Here is an 18,648-nt window from a genome sequence, read left to right as displayed (position 1 = left end):
TTGAAACCGTTATAACTAGCGATGAAGTTAGAAGGGCTTGAAAGACATGACCAGGGGAAAAGCTGTTGGAGAAGATGGAATAACAGTCGATTTAATCAAAGATGGAGGAGATATCATGCTTGAAAAGCTTGCGGCCCTTTATACGCAATGCCTCATTACTTCAAATGTACCAGAAAACTGGAAGAAACGGCAAACGTTATACTAATCTATAGAAGGGAGACGTTAAAGAATTGAAAAATTATAGACCCATTAGCTTGCTTTCAGTATTGTATAAAATATTCACCAAGATAATTTCCAATAGAATCAGGGCAACACTTGACTTCAGCCAACCAAGAGAACAGGCTGTCTTCTGGAAGGAATATTCTACGATGGATTATATCTATGTCATCAATCAGGTAATAAAGAAATCTGCGGAGTACAATCAACCTCTCTATATGGCTTTCATAGATTACGAAAAAAGCATTTGATTCAGTAGAGATACCAGCAGTCATAAAGGCATTGCGTAATCAAGGAGTACAGGAGGCATAATATCCTGGCAAATATCTACAAGGATAGCGCAGTAACCTTGGTTCTCCACAAGACAAGTAGAAATATACCTATCAGAAAGGAGTTAGGGAAGGAGACACAATCTCTCCAATGTTTTCACTGCATGCTTAGAAAAAGTATTCAAGCTTTTGGACTGGGAAGGCTTAGGAGTGAGAATCAACGGCGAAAATCTCAGCAACCTTTGGTTTGCCGATGACATTGTCCTATTGAGCAACAATGGGGACGAATTACAGCAAATGACTGAGGACCTAACCGAGAAAGTGTAAGAGTGGGGTTGAAGATTAATATGCAGAAGACAAAGATAATGTTCAATAGCCTGGCAAGGGAACAACAATTCAGGATCGTCAGTCAGCCTCTAGAGTCTGTAAAGGGGTACCTTTATCTAGGTCAAATAATCACAGGGGACCCTGATCATAAGAAAGAAACTTACAAAAGATTAAATTTGGTTTGGAGTGTATACGGCAGGCATTAACAAATCCTGACTGGGAGCTTACCACTGTCATTGAAAAGAAACGTGTACAATCATTGCATTCTACCGAGCTAACATATGGGGCACAAACTTGGAGGTTAACAAAGAAGCTCGAGAACAAGTTAGGGACCGCACAAAGAGCGATGGAACAAAAAATGTTAGGCCTAACGTTAAGAGACAGGAAGAGAGCGATGTGGATCAGAGAACAAACGGGGATGGCCGATATTCTAGTTGCCTTTAGGTGGAAAAAAAGGAGCGGGCCAGGCAATGAAATGCGTAGGATGGATAACTGGTGGACCATTAGAGTTACAGAATGGATACTAAGAGAAGGGAAGGGCAGTCCAGTACGGCAGAAAACTAGGTAGGGTGATGAAGTTAGGAAATTCGCAAGCGCAAGTTGGAATCAGCTAGCGCAAGACAGGGGTAATTACAGATCCGACGGAGCGGCCTTCGTCCTGCAGTGGGCATAAATATAGGCTGATGATGATGATGATGATTTATTATTTGGTCAATGTCACTCTGCTTAGGTCCCTTTAATGCACGGCGTGCGGGTTACAGCATGCTCCTCCTGGTAGCATAACACTCCAGTGGCGCACCAACTATTTTTCGAGTGGGGGGGCTCGCACGCACACACGCACACACACACATACTCACACGCAGACACGCACGCACATAGACGCACACACACACACACGCACACGCACACACGCACACACGCACACACACACTCATACATGCACAAACACACACACGCACGCACCCATACACACACACACACACACACACACACTCACACACGCACGTTCACGCGCACACACACTTACACGCACGTACACACGCAGACACAGACATACACACACAGGCACACACGCACACGCACGCACGCACGCACACATACACGCATACACACACACAAACGCACACATACACACGAACAGGGACACACACACGCACGCAGGTATACACACAAGCGCGCGCACACACACACAAACACACACACGTACGCACACACACACGCACGCACGCAAACCCGCACACAGACAGATACGAACACACACACAAACACACGCACGTACACACGCACGCACGCACGCACACACACAAAAACGTACGCGCGCGTGCACTCCATTTACGCAAGCACACACCCACACGCACATACGCCCACACACACGAACACACACGCGCGCACGACCACCCATGGCACATGCGCGCTCTAAGACACGCACGCACGTGTGCACCGACACACATACACGCACGCACGCGCACGCACACACACACAGACACACACACACACACACACACACACACACACACACACACACACACACACACACACACACACACACGCACGCACGCACCCATACACACACACACACACACACACACACACACACACACACACACACTCACACACACGCACGTTCACGCGCACACACACTTACACGCACGTACACACGCAGACACAGACATACACACACAGGCACACACGCACACGCACGCACGCACGCACGCACACATACACGCATACACACACACAAACGCACACATACACACGAACAGGAACACACAAGCGCGCGCACACACACACAAACACACACACGTACGCGCACACACACGCACGCACGCAAACACGCACACAGACAGATACGAACACACACACAAACACACGCACGTACACACGCACGCACGCACACACACAAAAACATACGCGCGCGTGCACTCCATTTACGCAAGCACACACCCACACGCACATACGCCCACACACACGAACACACACGCGCGCACGACCACCCACATGCGCGCTCTAAGACACGCACGCACGTGTGCACCGACACACATACACGCACGCACACACACACACACACACACACACACACACACACACACACACACACACACACACACACACACACACACACACACGCACGCACGCACGCACGCACGCATGCATGCTTGTGGGACAGAACGAGAGAGAGATTTTCTGGCGACGACCGGGACAACTGCCGAACATGGACAGAAAATAAACGTTTCGCACTTTCGTATTTTCCTTTTGTATGCTTTTAAAACAACTGGATCATCCGTAGAAACATTCACCTGGTGTGCCGGGTGATCATTTTTAATTTCACATAATTTTCTTTATTCGCCTTTGGCAGACAGCGATAGTAGTCCTTGAACTGGAGTATTCAGAGGCAGACATTGCGCAAGTATCCGAAACATAAATTCGACTAATTAATCGGAATGAAATAATTGCTTCCTAATAAATTACTTTATAGTACGTATTGTAATTTACGAATTGTAACCGGTGAGTTTGCAGGGCGTATCCACTTAGAATTAATTTTTAGCACGACACCAGTTTCGAGATATTCATTGCCGAAGTAATATTCGTCAGACACTTGTCTATTTCATTAGGAACTTAGGAACTTGTAAATGATAGCCTTCTTTCAGTTTTCCTTTGCGCCATGACAATGCCACTAATGAAAAAAAAAATAACAGCATGTCACCAGGTGCACGTAGAGTGCGCTGTTGGTTCACAGATAGAAGTGTCATACTAGAAACCTGCTCATTGGATTAAAAAACTGCAACTAAGATCGGCCAAAGAAATAATTGATTTGTATAAATCGAGACAAGACATGATTTGCCTAAATGTCAGCAATTCTTATTGAATGACTGGAAGTCACCGTAGAAATGTCGTTTTCTCCACGCGTTCGTGGCGCAGATGGTGCTGAACAGGCATTTCTAGTCGGAATAGATCTTTTTTTATAATTTCTTTCCCTTTTATGTACTTTCCTCAACCTTGCTTGCTTCCGCAGATCACATTTGTCGTAGAATAGAAGGAACAGCAAGATTAGGAGGAGGAATGGGGTGAAAGCTTTGAGAACCGCCTGATGCGTGGCCCAGCCTCCTAGTGGGTACGCAAAATAAATGAGCTTATCGTCATAATTATCATCACCACCATCATAAAAACGTGAACATGGGACCTGTGGTCTGGCGGGGCTTGTGGTCTCGGAAGTCATTAATGATTCTGAATCTTCGCCTTACTTTTCCTTGATGCGTTGGGCTGCTTTAAAGTGCTTCCATCAATGGCCAGAAGAATCCATACGCTTTTGTTTTAATGCCAGCATGAAAATTTCTTTCTCGCAGTACGCAGCGGGTATTGCAAGGTCAAGCAAGTTGCATTTTATGTTTAATCTTCCCGGTCCAGTTGGGCTTTATGTCTTCTTGTAGCTCACAATTTTTTGTGCTGTTGCGGCAAAGTTTATTCCAACAAAAATAGATTATAGTTTCATAGGCGTTTGTACAACACAATATAATAATGGTGTGGACTTGCTACCATTGCTAGGTGATAATAATGAAAATATCAAATAGATTATACGGTTCACCGCAATAAATTCGCAGTATTACAATTCTATGGCGTTTAGCGGCCTTCTGCAGGGCGCTCATCGGCAAGGTATGCCAGAAACGCCTTGCAACCGCTTTGAAAGACACCGCGTGCGCATGAAACATAGCTTCCTAAGATACCTGTATATTAAACTGTATCGTGCTTATTTACACCGGTAGGCTAGGCAGTTGACATCACGCCTTCAGATGCGAAAAAGTAACTGCGTGCGTAACTGGCTTCGCAATAAAATTGAACGCAATTTGCGAATGGCAGCGGCAAAATGTCATCTTTAACAGCTTGCCACTGAGCGAATGTATTGTAATGTTGACACGAAGTTCCTTTGTTTATCCATGCGTCTCTTTTTTTAAAGTTAGGTTCGATTCTGTGGCAATAGTGTGCCGATGACGCGGGAAACCGGCGGGTGTGCTTTTCGCGTTAGTCGAAAAGAGTGTTCGACATGCAAGCCTCCTGGCAGGCTTGCACGGTTTGAAACCGGTTTGAGCCGGCCAGGCAGCGGCGTCCAGTGTAGTTGATCGACGACACCTTGAGGCACCGCACCGCCGCGCCTCCAACGGCGAAGTAGGGGAACCTCAGGTGTGCACTCAAACAGACGTCGGGAGTGGCCACACGGCACAGTCGCTTACGGGGCTTCGCCACGCAATTGGTCCAACAGTCCCGCTGTGACGAGAACACGTCGCTGTGGTACGAAGGGCACAAGCCAGACGGCAAGTTCCATTGGAGGCACGAACGACCGTCGAAGTGCCACCACTCGCCTGTGACGTCATGCCTGCGTGTTGCGTTCATTCGCGTTAAGACTTGCTCCTAAAGTGAAGTTTTAAAAGATGACGAAAATGACGGCCACTGCGGCAGTAAGTTTGCCGTTTCCTGCCCGGGCCAAACGTTTAAACCACTAGCTTTATACGTTTATGGTTTCTATAGACGTTTGCCGCGCAATTCCGCATAACTGAATGGAAGCGTGGATTAAGCATTATTAACTTCACATCAAAATAGTGCACTTCAGTTGCTGCCACACCTTCACGTGCAACCTAATTCAGGATCCATGCCAAATATCCCCTTTGCGTCATCATTTATATAATTTTGCGAGAACCAACACCGTTTGGTAACTTAGAATGAGACCTATGAGGAGTCGCTATGAATAATCTTTAGAGGAGATGTTTCGTAGAAAATATTGTTTTCTTCGGTGTTGCAAATGATTCAATGCTTTAGTTTGCGAATCGATGTAAAGTGCTCGCCGCTTGACCAACACGAGAAAGGTCTGCAACTTTATTGGTGGGTTACCCTTACAAACAGGAAGAATATAAATAGTAGGCAAGGAGAAGGTCAACCTAATATGACGTATGGCGGCAGCTTTGAGAAGTAGCAACGTTTGTTCATTACCTCTGGGTAGGGCAACGCGCGTGCCATCTCGAAGGCCGCAGAATTATTTCAGTATACTGACCTCAAACGAATGTCGTGTATGTTATAAGCACGAACACAAGGGCACCACGATTATACAAATTTCGGTGGCATAATAATGTACGTAACTTCAATCTAAATAATCACTAACAAATTTCTGCAGAAGCCTTCGAACATGCTTGTCAAAGAAGAGAAGCTGATATTGCTTTGTAACACACTGCGCTGGTCTCTGTCTTGTTCTCTTTTCTTCTCTCGTTCAAGCGTCGGCTGCACCTCACCGTCCAGCGAACGCAACAAAACGGCTGTGTTTGAACTTCGTTGCAAACGTGTCACTCGCTTGTGTTGTGTAGTGCACGCAAAAGGCAACGCTGGGTGCGTCCTTTCGGACGCAGACCTGGGCCGATACCCAAGGGAAGTAGTTGACCAGTAAACCTGGGCCAAACGCGAAGGCGAAGCTATGTCACAAGAGTCTACAAGCGCTAGCTGCCAGAAGGGACGCCTCAACGCGCTAGGTTGCATGAGAGGAGGAGTGCTGGCGTCGTTCTCCTCTCGTACCGTGTGGTTGCCTCCAGTGCAGTGAGTAGAGCGTCAGATCTTGCGCTGGGGGACCCAGGTTCACATCCCGCTATAAGACATGGATAGCTTATATTTTTAATCCGTAGCTTGTGTTAGGCTATTACTGCGCAAATGTGTTCGCTCTTTACACGCAACGTCACACCAGGCCTCTATTTTCGCCCTTTCCCACGCTTCTACCCGTGCGAGTGCCGAGAACCCCCACTGAACATATTGTCACGTAGTAGTGACGATGAAGCAAACAGTCGTAAAACTGGGAATGACGAAACTGATTCTTTATTGGGCGAACCTGTGCCCACAAAAGCAAGTTACACTTGAAGCACAACGATAGCGGCGAACACAGTCGGCGATCGTCGGAATCTGATCAGCGGCGAAACGCGTCGGCTTTTATACCTGAGTCATCGAAGGTTCCAGATTAATCCCTGATGCCCGCGTGTCTTCCAGAAAGTTCTAGACAATTCGCATCGGTCACACAATCAGATAACATAAGCGTCTGTGAAAACAGGCAACGGAAAGAAGCATCGATAACGTTCTAGAAACCTCCGACACAGGCGCGTCCTGCGCCGAGCGATAACGTTTAACATTTGTTAGCCGGTGGAAAGCGGCCACCGGTGAAAGATAAAGATGTATACGTGTCAATACCCTCCCCTTAAAAAGCATCGTCCCGATGCTACAAGCACGAAAGCGAAAACAAAACAATGCGTTATAAACAACAAAAAAACAATAACAAAGTAACAAAGTACCTAATGTCGTCAGCGGGCGTAGAAAGGTTTAAGACGCACCACATGGATGACTTCAGGTCGTGCCCGGCGCCGCTGTGATTGCGAAATGCCGTCTGGCACGACCTCATAGTCCAGTGCGCCAATACGTCGGATTATCTTATATGGTCCGAAATAGCGACGCAACAGTTTCTCGCTAAGTCCTCGTCGGCGTATCGGAGTCCAGACCCAAACACGGTCGCCGGGCTGGTACTCGACGTTGCGTCGTCGAAGATTGTAGTGTCGGCTGTCGGTCCTCTGCTGGTTCTTGATGCGCAAGCGGGCGAGCTGTCGACCTTCTTCGGCACGCTGCAAATAGGTGGCAACGTCGAGATTTTCTTCGTCGGTGACGTCCGGTAGCATGGCGTCAAGCGTCGTTGCCGGGTTCCTTCCGTAGACCAGGTTGAACGGCGCCATGTGCGTCGTTTCTTGCATGGCCGTGTTGTATGCGAAGGTCACGTACGGAAGGATGGCATCCCACGTCTTGTGTTCGACGTCGACGTACATTGCCAGCATGTCGGCGATGGTCTTATTTAGGCGCTCGGTGAGGCCATTCGTCTGCGGGTGGTAGGCGGTGGTGCGGCGATGGCTTGTCTGGCTGTATCGCAGGATGGCTTGAGTTAGTTCAGCCGTGAATGCCGTACCTCTGTCGGTGATGAGGACTTCTGGGGCACCGTGACGCAGGAGGATGTTCTCAACGAAAAATCGGGCTACCTCGGCGGCACTGCCTTTGGGCAAGGCTTTTGTTTCGGCGTAGCGGGTGAGGTAGTCCGTAGCTACGACGATCCATTTATTCCCGGACGTCGACGTCGGAAAAGGCCCCAGTAAGTCCATCCCGATCTGCTGGAACGGTCGGCGAGGTGGCTCGATCGGCTGTAGAAGTCCGGCTGGCCTTGTCGGCGGTGTTTTGCGTCGCTGACAGTCTCGGCATGTCCTTACGTAATGGGCGACGTCGGCAGAGAGGCGAGGCCAGTAGTATTTTTCTTGTATCCTCGCGAGCGTGCGGGAAAAGCCGAGGTGTCCAGCCGTTGGGTCGTCATGGAGAGCTTGCAGAACCTCTGGACGCAATGCTGAGGGTACCACCAGGAGGTAGTTGGCTCGGAGAGGCGAGAAGTTCTTCTTTAGAAGAATGTCGTTTTGCAAGAAAAACGACGCCAATCCTCGCCTGAACACCTTCGGCACAATGACGGTCTTGCCTTCCAGGTAGTCTACAAGGCTCCTTAGTTCCGGGTCGGCTCGCTGTTGTTCGGCGAATTCGTCGGCACTGATGGGTCCCAAGAAAGTGTCGTCATCCGGATCGTCCTGTGGCGGCGGTTCGACGGGGGCGCGAGACAAGCAGTCGGCGTCAGAGTGCTTTCGCCCGGACTTGTAAACGACGGTGATGTCGAATGCTTGAAGTCTCAGACTCCATCGTGCGAGGCGACCTGAAGGATCCTTCAAGTTAGCTAGCCAACACAAGGCGTGGTGGTCGCTCACGACTTTAAAGGGCCTGCCATAGAGGTAGGGGCGAAACTTTGATGTAGCCCAGATGATGGCGAGGCACTCCTTTTCTGTTGTGGAATAATTTGATTCCGCCTTCGATAGCGACCGGCTAGCGTAACTTACAACCCTTTCTAGTCCGTCAGTCCTCTGCACAAGAACGGCGCCGAGTCCTACGCTGCTTGCGTCGGTGTGGACTTCAGTATCGGCGTTTTCGTCGAAATGCGCAAGTATTGGCGGCGATTGCAGGCGTCGCTTCAGTTCTTCAAATGCTTCGATTTGCGGCGTCTCCCACTTGAACTCGACGTCGGCCTTCGTGAGATACGTCAGTGGCTCAGCGATCCGTGAAAAATTCTTGACGAAGCGCCTGTAATAGGCGCACAGTCCAAGAAATCTACGCACTGCCTTCTTGTCAGCGGGCGGAGGAAAGTTGGAGATGGCCGCAGTTTTCTGAGGGTCGGGGCGCACTCCAGACTTGTTGATTACGTGGCCCAAAAACAAGAGCTCCTCATATGCGAAGCGGCACTTCTCTGGCTTTAACGTGAGTCCGGAGGTTTTGATTGCTTGAAGAACTGTTTCAAGGCGCCGCAGGTGTTCTTCGAAGCTTGAGGCAAACACAACGACGTCGTCCAAATAGACAAGGCAAGTCTGCCATTTCAAGCCTGCCAGTACTGTATCCATGACGCGTTGGAAAGTCGCAGGTGCCGAGCAAAGACCAAACGGCATGACCTTGAACTGGAACAGTCCGTCTGGTGTTATAAAGGCAGTCTTCTCCCGGTCCCTCTCGTCGACTTCAATTTGCCAGTAGCCGGTTTTGAGGTCCATCGACGAAAAATACTTTGCGTTGTAGAGTCGATCCAACGCGTCGTCAATCCGTGGGAGGGGGTATACGTCCTTCTTCGTGATCTTGTTGAGGCGACGATAATCGACGCAGAAACGTAGGGTTCCATCCTTCTTCTTCACTAACACCACGGGGGACGCCCACGGACTCTTGGACGGCTGGATGATGTCGTCGCGTAGCATTTCGTCGACTTGGTGCCTTATGGCTTCACGTTCGCGCGCCGAAACTCGGTACGGGCTCTGACGGAGTGGGCGGACATTTTCGTCGGTGATGATGCGGTGCTTGGCGACAGGGGTTTGTCGAACTTTTGACGACGACGAGAAGCAGTCCTTGTATTGCAGGAGCAGAGCTTTTAGTTGTTCTTTCTTATGCCTGGGAAGGTTCTGATTGACGTCGAAAGTTGGCTCAGGTATTATAGTCGTCGTTGCAGGTGCACTGGAATCCGTGAAGGCGAAAGCACTACTGGCTTGTACTATTTCGTCGATGTAGGCGACCGTGGTGCCTTTGTTAATGTGCTTGTATTCAGGGCTGAAGTTCGTGAGCATCACCCTTGCTTTCCCTGCACGTAGCTCAGCTATGCCTCTAGCGACGCAAATTTCACGGTCGAGCAGTAGGTGATGATCGCCCTCGATGATGCCCTCCATGTCTGCAGGCACTTCGGTACCGACGGAAATCATTACGCTGGAGCGAGGCGGAATGGTGACTTGTTCTTCAAGCACATTCAAGGCATGGTAACTTATGCTTGTATCCGGTGGTAGCGCGTTGTGCGTTGAAAGCGTTATCGACCTGGATCTTAAGTCGATGACTGCACCGTATTGGTTTAGAAAGTCCATGCCTAGGATGACATCCCTGGAGCAGTGCTGCAGGATTACGAAGCTCGCCGGGTAAGTGCGGTTGTTTACCGTGACTCGGGCTGTGCAGATTCCAGCCGGCGTTATTAGGTGGCCTCCAGCTGTCCGGATATCAGATCCTTGCCAGGCCGTCTTCACCTTCTTTAACTTGGCGGCGAACGCGCCACTGAAGACGGAATAGTCGGCTCCAGTGTCGACGAGAGCGGTGACGTTATGACCGTCGATGAGCACGTCTAAGTCGGTAGACCGTCGTCTAGCATTACGGTTAAGTCGTGGCGTCGGATCACGGCTGCGTCGGCTTGCTCCGCTGCTGCTACGTCGCGTCGGCCGGTCTTCTTGCGGCGGCGAAGTGCTGTCAAGGCTGTTGCTAGGCGGCGTGCTGGTATCTCGTCGTAATGATTCGCGAATCGTCGTCGTCGTCGGCGGAGGATCTTCGGCATTGCGTCGTACAGCAACCGCACCTCCATCGGTTGCTGCCTTTAGTTTCCCCGGTAAGGGCTGGGAGATCGGCCCCGGGTGGGACCGGTGTACTGATGACGATGCGGCGAGATGTAGCGGCCTGGTGACGGCGAGCGTGAGGGTCGTCGGGGTTGCCACTGGGCTCCGGCGAGGTAGTCGGCAATGTCGCGCGGTCGTTCACCCCGCACTGGACGCGGCGCGTTGACGGCGAACCCTCGTAGGCCCATCTCACGGTATGGGCATCGGCGGTAGACATGGCCGGCTTCCCCGCAGTGATAGCAGAGCGGGCGGTGGTCGGGGGCGCGCCAAATGTCCGTCTTCCTCTGGTAGCTGCGCTGGGCGACGGGCGGGCGTGCTGGCGGCGGCGGTGGTGGACGTCGGAACTGCGGCGTTACGGGGCCCTGGCGCGAGCGCGGAGGGGGGCCTTGACGACGGGCGACGGCGGCGTAGGTCAGCGCTTCCGGCTCGGGTTGCGGCGATTCGGGAAGTCCTAGCGATTGCTGGATTTCCTCCCTCACGATATCGGCGATGGAAGCAACTTGAGGCTGCGACGACGGTAGCAACTTCTGCAGCTCTTCGCGTACTATCGCCCTGATGGTGTCTCGTAGGTCGTCGGAAAGTCCTTGGACTTCGACGTAGTGTGGCGTCGAACGGCGATTGTATTGCCGGTTGCGCATGTCCAGTGCTTTCTCGATCGTCGTAGCCTCCGAGAGAAAGTCTTGGACTGTTGTTGGTGGATTCCGTACCAGTCCGGCGAATAGCTCCTGCTTAACTCCCCGCATGAGCAAGCGAACTTTCTTGTCTTCGGGCATAGCTGGATCGGCGTGCCGGAACAATCGAGTCATTTCTTCAGTGTACATACTGATGCTCTCATTCGGGAGCTGTACACGGTTTTCCAGCAAGGCTGCAGCTCTTTCTTTACGGACGACGCTCGTGAAGGTGTCCAGGAAGGCGGCTCGGAAGAGGTCCCAGGTTGTTAGTGAACGTTCCCTATTCTCGAACCAGGTTCTGGCGCCGTCTTCAAGAGAGAAGTAAACATGGCGCAGCTTTTCGTCGCAGTCCCACTTGTTGAACGTAGCGACCCGGTCGTATGCCTCCAGCCAGCTTTCGGCGTCTTCACATGGCGAACCGCGGAAAGTCGGCGGCTCCCTGGATTGTTGCATCACGACCGCAGATGTTGGCACAGGGGCTGTCATGGTAGCTGCTGCCGAGGTCATGACTTTTGTCCTCTTGGTCTTCTCAGGTAGGGGTTCGTACTCCGGTGGCAGGTTCAGTAGCCTGCGACTAGCTCGCTGGTCGGGGTAGGCGTCGACGTCTTCTAGACGGTGTGGGCTTGGCTCACGGCTGGACGGGGGGGTCCGGTACAAGGACATAAAAGCACCTCCACCAGATGTCACGTAGTAGTGACGATGAAGCAAACAGTCGTAAAACTGGGAATGACGAAACTGATTCTTTATTGGGCGAACCTGTGCCCACAAAAGCAAGTTACACTTGAAGCACAACGATAGCGGCGAACACAGTCGGCGATCGTCGGAATCTGATCAGCGGCGAAACGCGTCGGCTTTTATACCTGAGTCATCGAAGGTTCCAGATTAATCCCTGATGCCCGCGTGTCTTCCAGAAAGTTCTAGACAATTCGCATCGGTCACACAATCAGATAACATAAGCGTCTGTGAAAACAGGCAACGGAAAGAAGCATCGATAACGTTCTAGAAACCTCCGACACAGGCGCGTCCTGCGCCGAGCGATAACGTTTAGCATTTGTTAGCCGGTGGAAAGCGGCCACCGGTGAAAGATAAAGATGTATACGTGTCAATATCGAGCCAGAAACCGACCAGCCCGCACGAAGCGTCGAAAAGGTAGGCACATAATGCTTCGTTTCAAAAAGGCGTTGTCTTTCTAAAGCTGATATGCGATGCCGTTGGGATGCAGGTTGAGGCAATTCTTTTCAACTGACTCAATGTCCCAATGTATTTCTAAAGCGAAAATTTATTTGCCTACCTCATCGGGGTTTGGAATGTCGTGTGTCTCGCAGATTAAAGATTACTGTGTAATCAAGTGTTGCGACTTTGTGGACAGATCTTCTCACAAGTACACGATATGTGCCCCCGCAAGGGTTTTAATGTCGTTTAGAACACCAGCCAATTCTGTAGCCAGTGCAATAAGAGCAGTGGGTGGGCTGAACCTAATAATGCTATCGCATTGCAGTCGCTGAGGCGTAGCATGTGGACCTAGCTTCCTTGCCTCCTCCTCCGGATTTGACATCAGCGTCTTGCCGAGTAGACCTAGCGGGAACTCTCACACAGCTGAGACGCGGAGAGAGAAAACATGAAGAACTGCTGTGACTTTACGTATAGCAGTTTGAAAGGACGCACCTGCTTAGTGGTGCTGGTTTTCGCCTCAGAAATTCTGTTGGTATAGTTTAATATTACTCCAAAGGACGTCTGCCGACGTCTCAATTGGTAGGTGAAGTTCAGTATTTCTAAGCACGTACAGCCGTACCTGCTCCATGGGCCGTGAGAGCGACATCGACTCGCAATTGAGCGTGTGATGGAAGTCGTCGCGGGTATGGATATGCTCGACAATGAAGCAGTGACGATTGTTCCCTCTGTTGGAGTAATAAAGAAGTCAACCTAGTTCATTCTCGTGTTTGGATTCAACACAGACAATGTTATGTGCACTACATCAATATCACATCTACATAACCCTGCATGTGTATCTACAATAAAATAACATCTCATAACGTCAACAAAATTAGCACAACCACAAGCACTATATCCCAGAAGCTGCGCATGCTCTGATCTCGCAGTGAGTTTGACGAACATGCTTTTTATATTAATGCCAGATTCTTCTATATTAACGCCAGATTCGCCAGAAACCATGTCCTCACGTTTCGCATCTCCTGAAGACAGCATCATTGAGGCAGTGGTCGGGGCGGCTCTTTGCATCGACGCATGCCTGTCGGCAGCTTCTCTTGGAAGTGAATCTGTTACGGCCACCGATACAGAGGCCGACCGTGTCAGTCGCCACCGCCACGCAAGAATTCACGGAGCGCTTGTAGAAGAATTCGTTGCGTGGGTTGTTGCAGTAGGTGAACGTGAACGCGTCGCAAAGTGACTGCGTCTGTAAACAGAGGGTGAACCACTTTTACTAGGATGCGTTTGTGGAAACCCAACTCGAAAAGGTTTGGTTCAGGCTGTTTTGAAACACACCGTCATACCCAGTAGAGATGCCTTAAAGTTTTCTCCGATCGTTGGCCTCTAGATAAAGGCAATTGCAAGAGAACGGAGCGCAATGCTCCAAATATACCTAGATCCAACAGCGACTGGTATAAAGCAGAAGAGCTTCAAACCAAGTCACTCACACGATACGTTTCCCAATACAGATGGCATTCTCTATACTTTGCCATAAACACTTAATATATCAGCAGAAAATGGAATTATGTCGAGATGAACTTACGCGTGTCTCGTTCACGGCAGTTGCCTTCGAGTTATCTGCATTGTTTGCACCATTCTGACGTCCCATCACTTCACCTTCCTCCCTTTCGGTACCAGTGGTGCTTGCACTTATCTCTTCAATCGTTTCTTCAACGCTGCTCTCGGTGCGATGAGATGGAGTATATACCGTGTTTTTCATTACTCCCTGGGCAGGTCGAGCCGGGTATTCCAGAAGTTCCTGGTGGTCATTGACCAATCTCGAGTCCTCGTCGCTACTGTATGGTTGTCCGGAGAACATTGGCTCGACGTCGCCGCTCTTTTGAAAGGGTTCAAACGGAGGACGAGGAGGAGGTCTGCTGCCACGACGCTGCCACACCATCGCGTATACGTCTGCGCCAACGCCCATCAGAAGCAGGGTCACCGCGATGGCCAGGAGAGCCAAGACGACGTGGCGAGGCACAACGCGCGAGGGCGAGCTCTTCGACAATAAGTTTTTGTGCGAGCGGCCTACCGAGCGCCTGGCTTTGGGAGACGAGCGGGGCTGGCTTAGGCCGCGGCTTTTGTTGCCATAGTGTCGGAAGTAGCGCTTGATCTCGTCGGGAACCCAGTGCGGGGCCACGCTGCTGATGCTGCGCGCCGCGGAGTCCAGGTCGTGGACAACGTGGCCCTCGGCGGCTGTGGCTACGCCGCTGCTACAGTCGCTGCTACCGGTGCTTCCGCTGGAAGGGGAATTCGACCACGTCGCTTCGTGATTGACGCTTTTGCGTTTCACATCCGTAGCTTCGGTTGAAAAAGTTAATGACGGTTGGTGGTTTCCGCTGCAGCCGTTTTCCGTGGCAACTAGGGCGCCCTCTACGACGACAATGGCAGGAAAAGTCACCGGTTGAGCTGCGATCACCTCGAAAGGAAGTGTCCGGACGTGGCAGCACTCCCGAGGGCCATCGAGTGTGTCGCGCAGCAATTGATGTCCGCTTCTATCTGCCTGTAGCGGTGTTTGACATGGTGCATGAGGCGGTGGCAAAGTTTTGCACATGCAGCAGGGATGGTGAATTTCTTGGCAGTAGTACTCCATGAGGAATATCGCTGCTGTCGTTGTGGTCCCATTGGTTTGATGCCTATGGGTATGGCTCAACCCACTACGGGGATTGGGCATGACTCGGGAGGTAATGGGTAAAAAGGAAAGAAAACTTAAATGGGGTTTTGTAAATTAAGGCTGACATATTAAATAATTACTATTTACAGAAACAACAGCATGATGAGAAGATCTGCTTCAAAATTGGCACGAACGCATTACGGAGGATAGGCGAGGAATTGGGTGGTATAACGACAAAAAGATTAATACCAAAGAAATGGTCATCAATCAAAAAAAATTTACGCTGTCCACCCTCTCCCCCCCTCTCTCTATCTCTCACTGCAGCACAATTCTCTTTATTTTTACACTTGAGGGTGCTTGAGCAAGAAAAATATATCGTAACAACATGTCCCAGTCGGCTTCTATGATACTGTGTTCAAGGCTTGACACCTTTTCATGACCACTTCGTTTTGCCGTTGATTTTGTGCTACGATCTGGGTTGATCCCAAGGAGTGTTTTGGAATGAGGTAAACCAAATGGAAAAGAAACGTGAATTCGAAGTTCTTAAATTTGTGAAATAGGCTGCAATATTGTAAAATTTCACCTCTTGCAAAACAAGCCCGATGACAACGAACAATGCGAATGAAGGGCACCACGCTTGATCGATAAAAGACAGACAGTAGATGTAGCGAAGAATAAACTGAACTCAACGACCAAACCCTGGCCGTCCAGAGTGCCCGCGATCGGGCCGTCAAGCTCGGCTTGGCGGTCCCTACGTGGGACTAGCCGGGTGGCGAGGGGTCTCCCCTGCGTCTGCTCTGGACCTCAATAAAGTTATTTCACTCACTCACTCTCTGTGGATAAACGTTATTGCACTGACCTCTCGATTAAGCTGCAGTGAGAGTCCTAGTTCACTTCCCTTTGACACAGTGAAGTTGAGATTTCTGAGAAGAACAACAAAATCAAAAGTTCCCTTCAGGTGCAAAAGTTTTCAGTAGCATTATCTTTATACTTCCACCAACTGGATCGTACATGTTCATGGCTAAATAACTGCATTCTTGAACTTCGTTTCTGTCAATGCGAAAAATACGACTACGTCAATGCAGCATAAGCCGCAATGGACGGTTTGCGAAACTGCTGTTGAGCATGCGCGAACATGGCTGTCGCTAACGCCCTCTACATGGTTAGAAAGGAGAATCAGACGATATGAACAACCAACACAGCCCTTGCGGGCCTTTGAGACGCCGTTTTTTTTTTGTGGTTTTGATCGTGCTATTTTCGTGAAAAGGCAGGCTAGTTGTGTTGCGTATGGGTGCACATTGTTTCACTGGCAAATGGAGCACGAGTTCATTTCGGTTTCCGTCCGAAAAATGCCATCCGGCCTGGAAATCAGCATGGATAAGCGACGGCCGGAGATGCTATGACAGCACACAGCTTGGGCTATACCTCGCTTCTCACAGACCCGGTTCTCATTGCGCTACTTGCGCCTACTGAATTGCCATATGCCGGCGCCGCGAGATTACTTCGGCCAGCACCTTCCAGATGGCCTTAAAGGCAGCCGCATTTTGTCGGAAATGTGGAAAGCTCAAGGTGGACGAGTAGCGACACAACTTGCGAAAGCGCAGTGGCGTCACTGAGACGGGAAGCGCGCAGCGACCACAGTGCGAGGCAATTGACATGGTTTGCTATTTGCTGCCGACGGTGTAGAGATATTTAAAGCGACCTGCCTTCGTCTCGGAGTGCCAGGGATCGACTCCTCAGGCACCGCGACCTCACCTTGTTTTTCAGAAATTCCCGCCTAATGTACTCCCCACCGCATAAACTTCTTCTCAGGATTGACCTAACGTCCCTAGATTTTATGCTCTTATTTAGCTAGCGACATCTACCTCCGTCGGCCGCCATGTTCTTCACAACCTCCTGAAGCGGCTTGTCCGCGTAGATAGCATGTGACCGTCAACTGCCGCTGCTGCACCGCATGGGTCAAATATAAGTTTTAGGCATGGGGCCAGACAATCAAATACGAACCCAAAAGCGGCTTAGTACTGCACTGCTGAGGCCGAACACGAAATTTGTCTTTACGGCGACGCTTCCGCATTGTATTGCTTTCACGCAATACGACGTCTGCCGCGTTTCTAGCTGCAGTCACGCCGACCGCAGGAAATCCTTCGCACAAGGAAAAGACAAAAAGATAAACACGCACAGAAACACTGCTCACTATAATGCGTCTTCAGCTTGCCCTCAAGTTCGCTCGCGGCAGCGTCCAAGTGACTGTAGGGGAACAGTGTTACAAAGAACATGGCTGTTGAAATGAGCGCCTACCAATGAGATTCGTCGGCGGTGCTTCAAAGCTTGTTGCTACTTAAAGAACGCAAAAAATATCTAAGGACTTTAGAGTGACCAGGCTTTGTGGTGCAGACTTCAAACCGCCACAGTCACGACCGCTTTCCTTGTCTCCATTATAAGCCACGTTGAAACCTTCCCCCACTGCCACTTGTGTCCTAGCACCAGAACCGACTTTGACCACATTTTTCTAAATTTCCCGAACAAGCCCAATCCCGCGTGGCAAGGGCAAGAACACCAGGAGCGATGGGATGGCTGCTCTGCGGAGCTCGCAATCGGAGCTACAGGTTCGGACAGTGGGCTGGATCAGAGGGGTCACCGAAGTACAAAAGTGCCCGGCCATCTAGAGCGGCCCGAAGGCCCATCGTCATCCTGCTGCTTTTTCTCCCCCCCCCCCCCCCCCCCCCCGTGAATCAATAAGGTTTTCCTACCTTATAGTGCATGCCCTCGAGAGAACGGCGCGCCGTTTGAGACTTCCTCGTATTACGAGAAAGGACCGTCGTAATAAGACAAACAACTCTGTGAAACTTTGCTCTGTTGCAAATGGGCCATATTATTAGGACAAACTTTCCTAAGCAGAGCATCACGTTAGGCTCGCTGACTTCGTCGGCAGCGGCCGGTTGCTCGAGCTGGTAGGCCTAGCTCCCGGTTGTCGAAACAATAGCCGACGGCGCTTGCGATGAAAACGCCGATAGTAATCAAAGCGTTTATTTTCGTGAGCATTTTGGCGTCTGGATTATTATGTCGCAGTTAAATAAACATACTTCTGGTATGCTCTGTATGCATACTTTTGGTATGCTCTGTACGCATACTTTCGGTATGCTCTATACTCTTTCGGCAGAGAAGAGCAAACCAGGTGAGCCGCCTTACACGGTGGTTGCTACGCGCGGTCAATCGGCGAAACCAAGTGTGGTTACTCGGGGACACATCGGCAGTGTTTTTCCACGACGTACACTCCGCTCTTTTTTGAAGGAGCGCATGTCGCTTGCACCAGTCCCGCGCTGGCATCAGCAGTCTACAAATATATG

This window comes from Dermacentor silvarum, chromosome 1 (assembly GCF_013339745.2).
Source record: "Dermacentor silvarum isolate Dsil-2018 chromosome 1, BIME_Dsil_1.4, whole genome shotgun sequence".
Lineage (NCBI taxonomy): Eukaryota > Metazoa > Arthropoda > Arachnida > Ixodida > Ixodidae > Dermacentor > Dermacentor silvarum.
Note: the sequence above shows the minus strand (reverse complement) of the source record.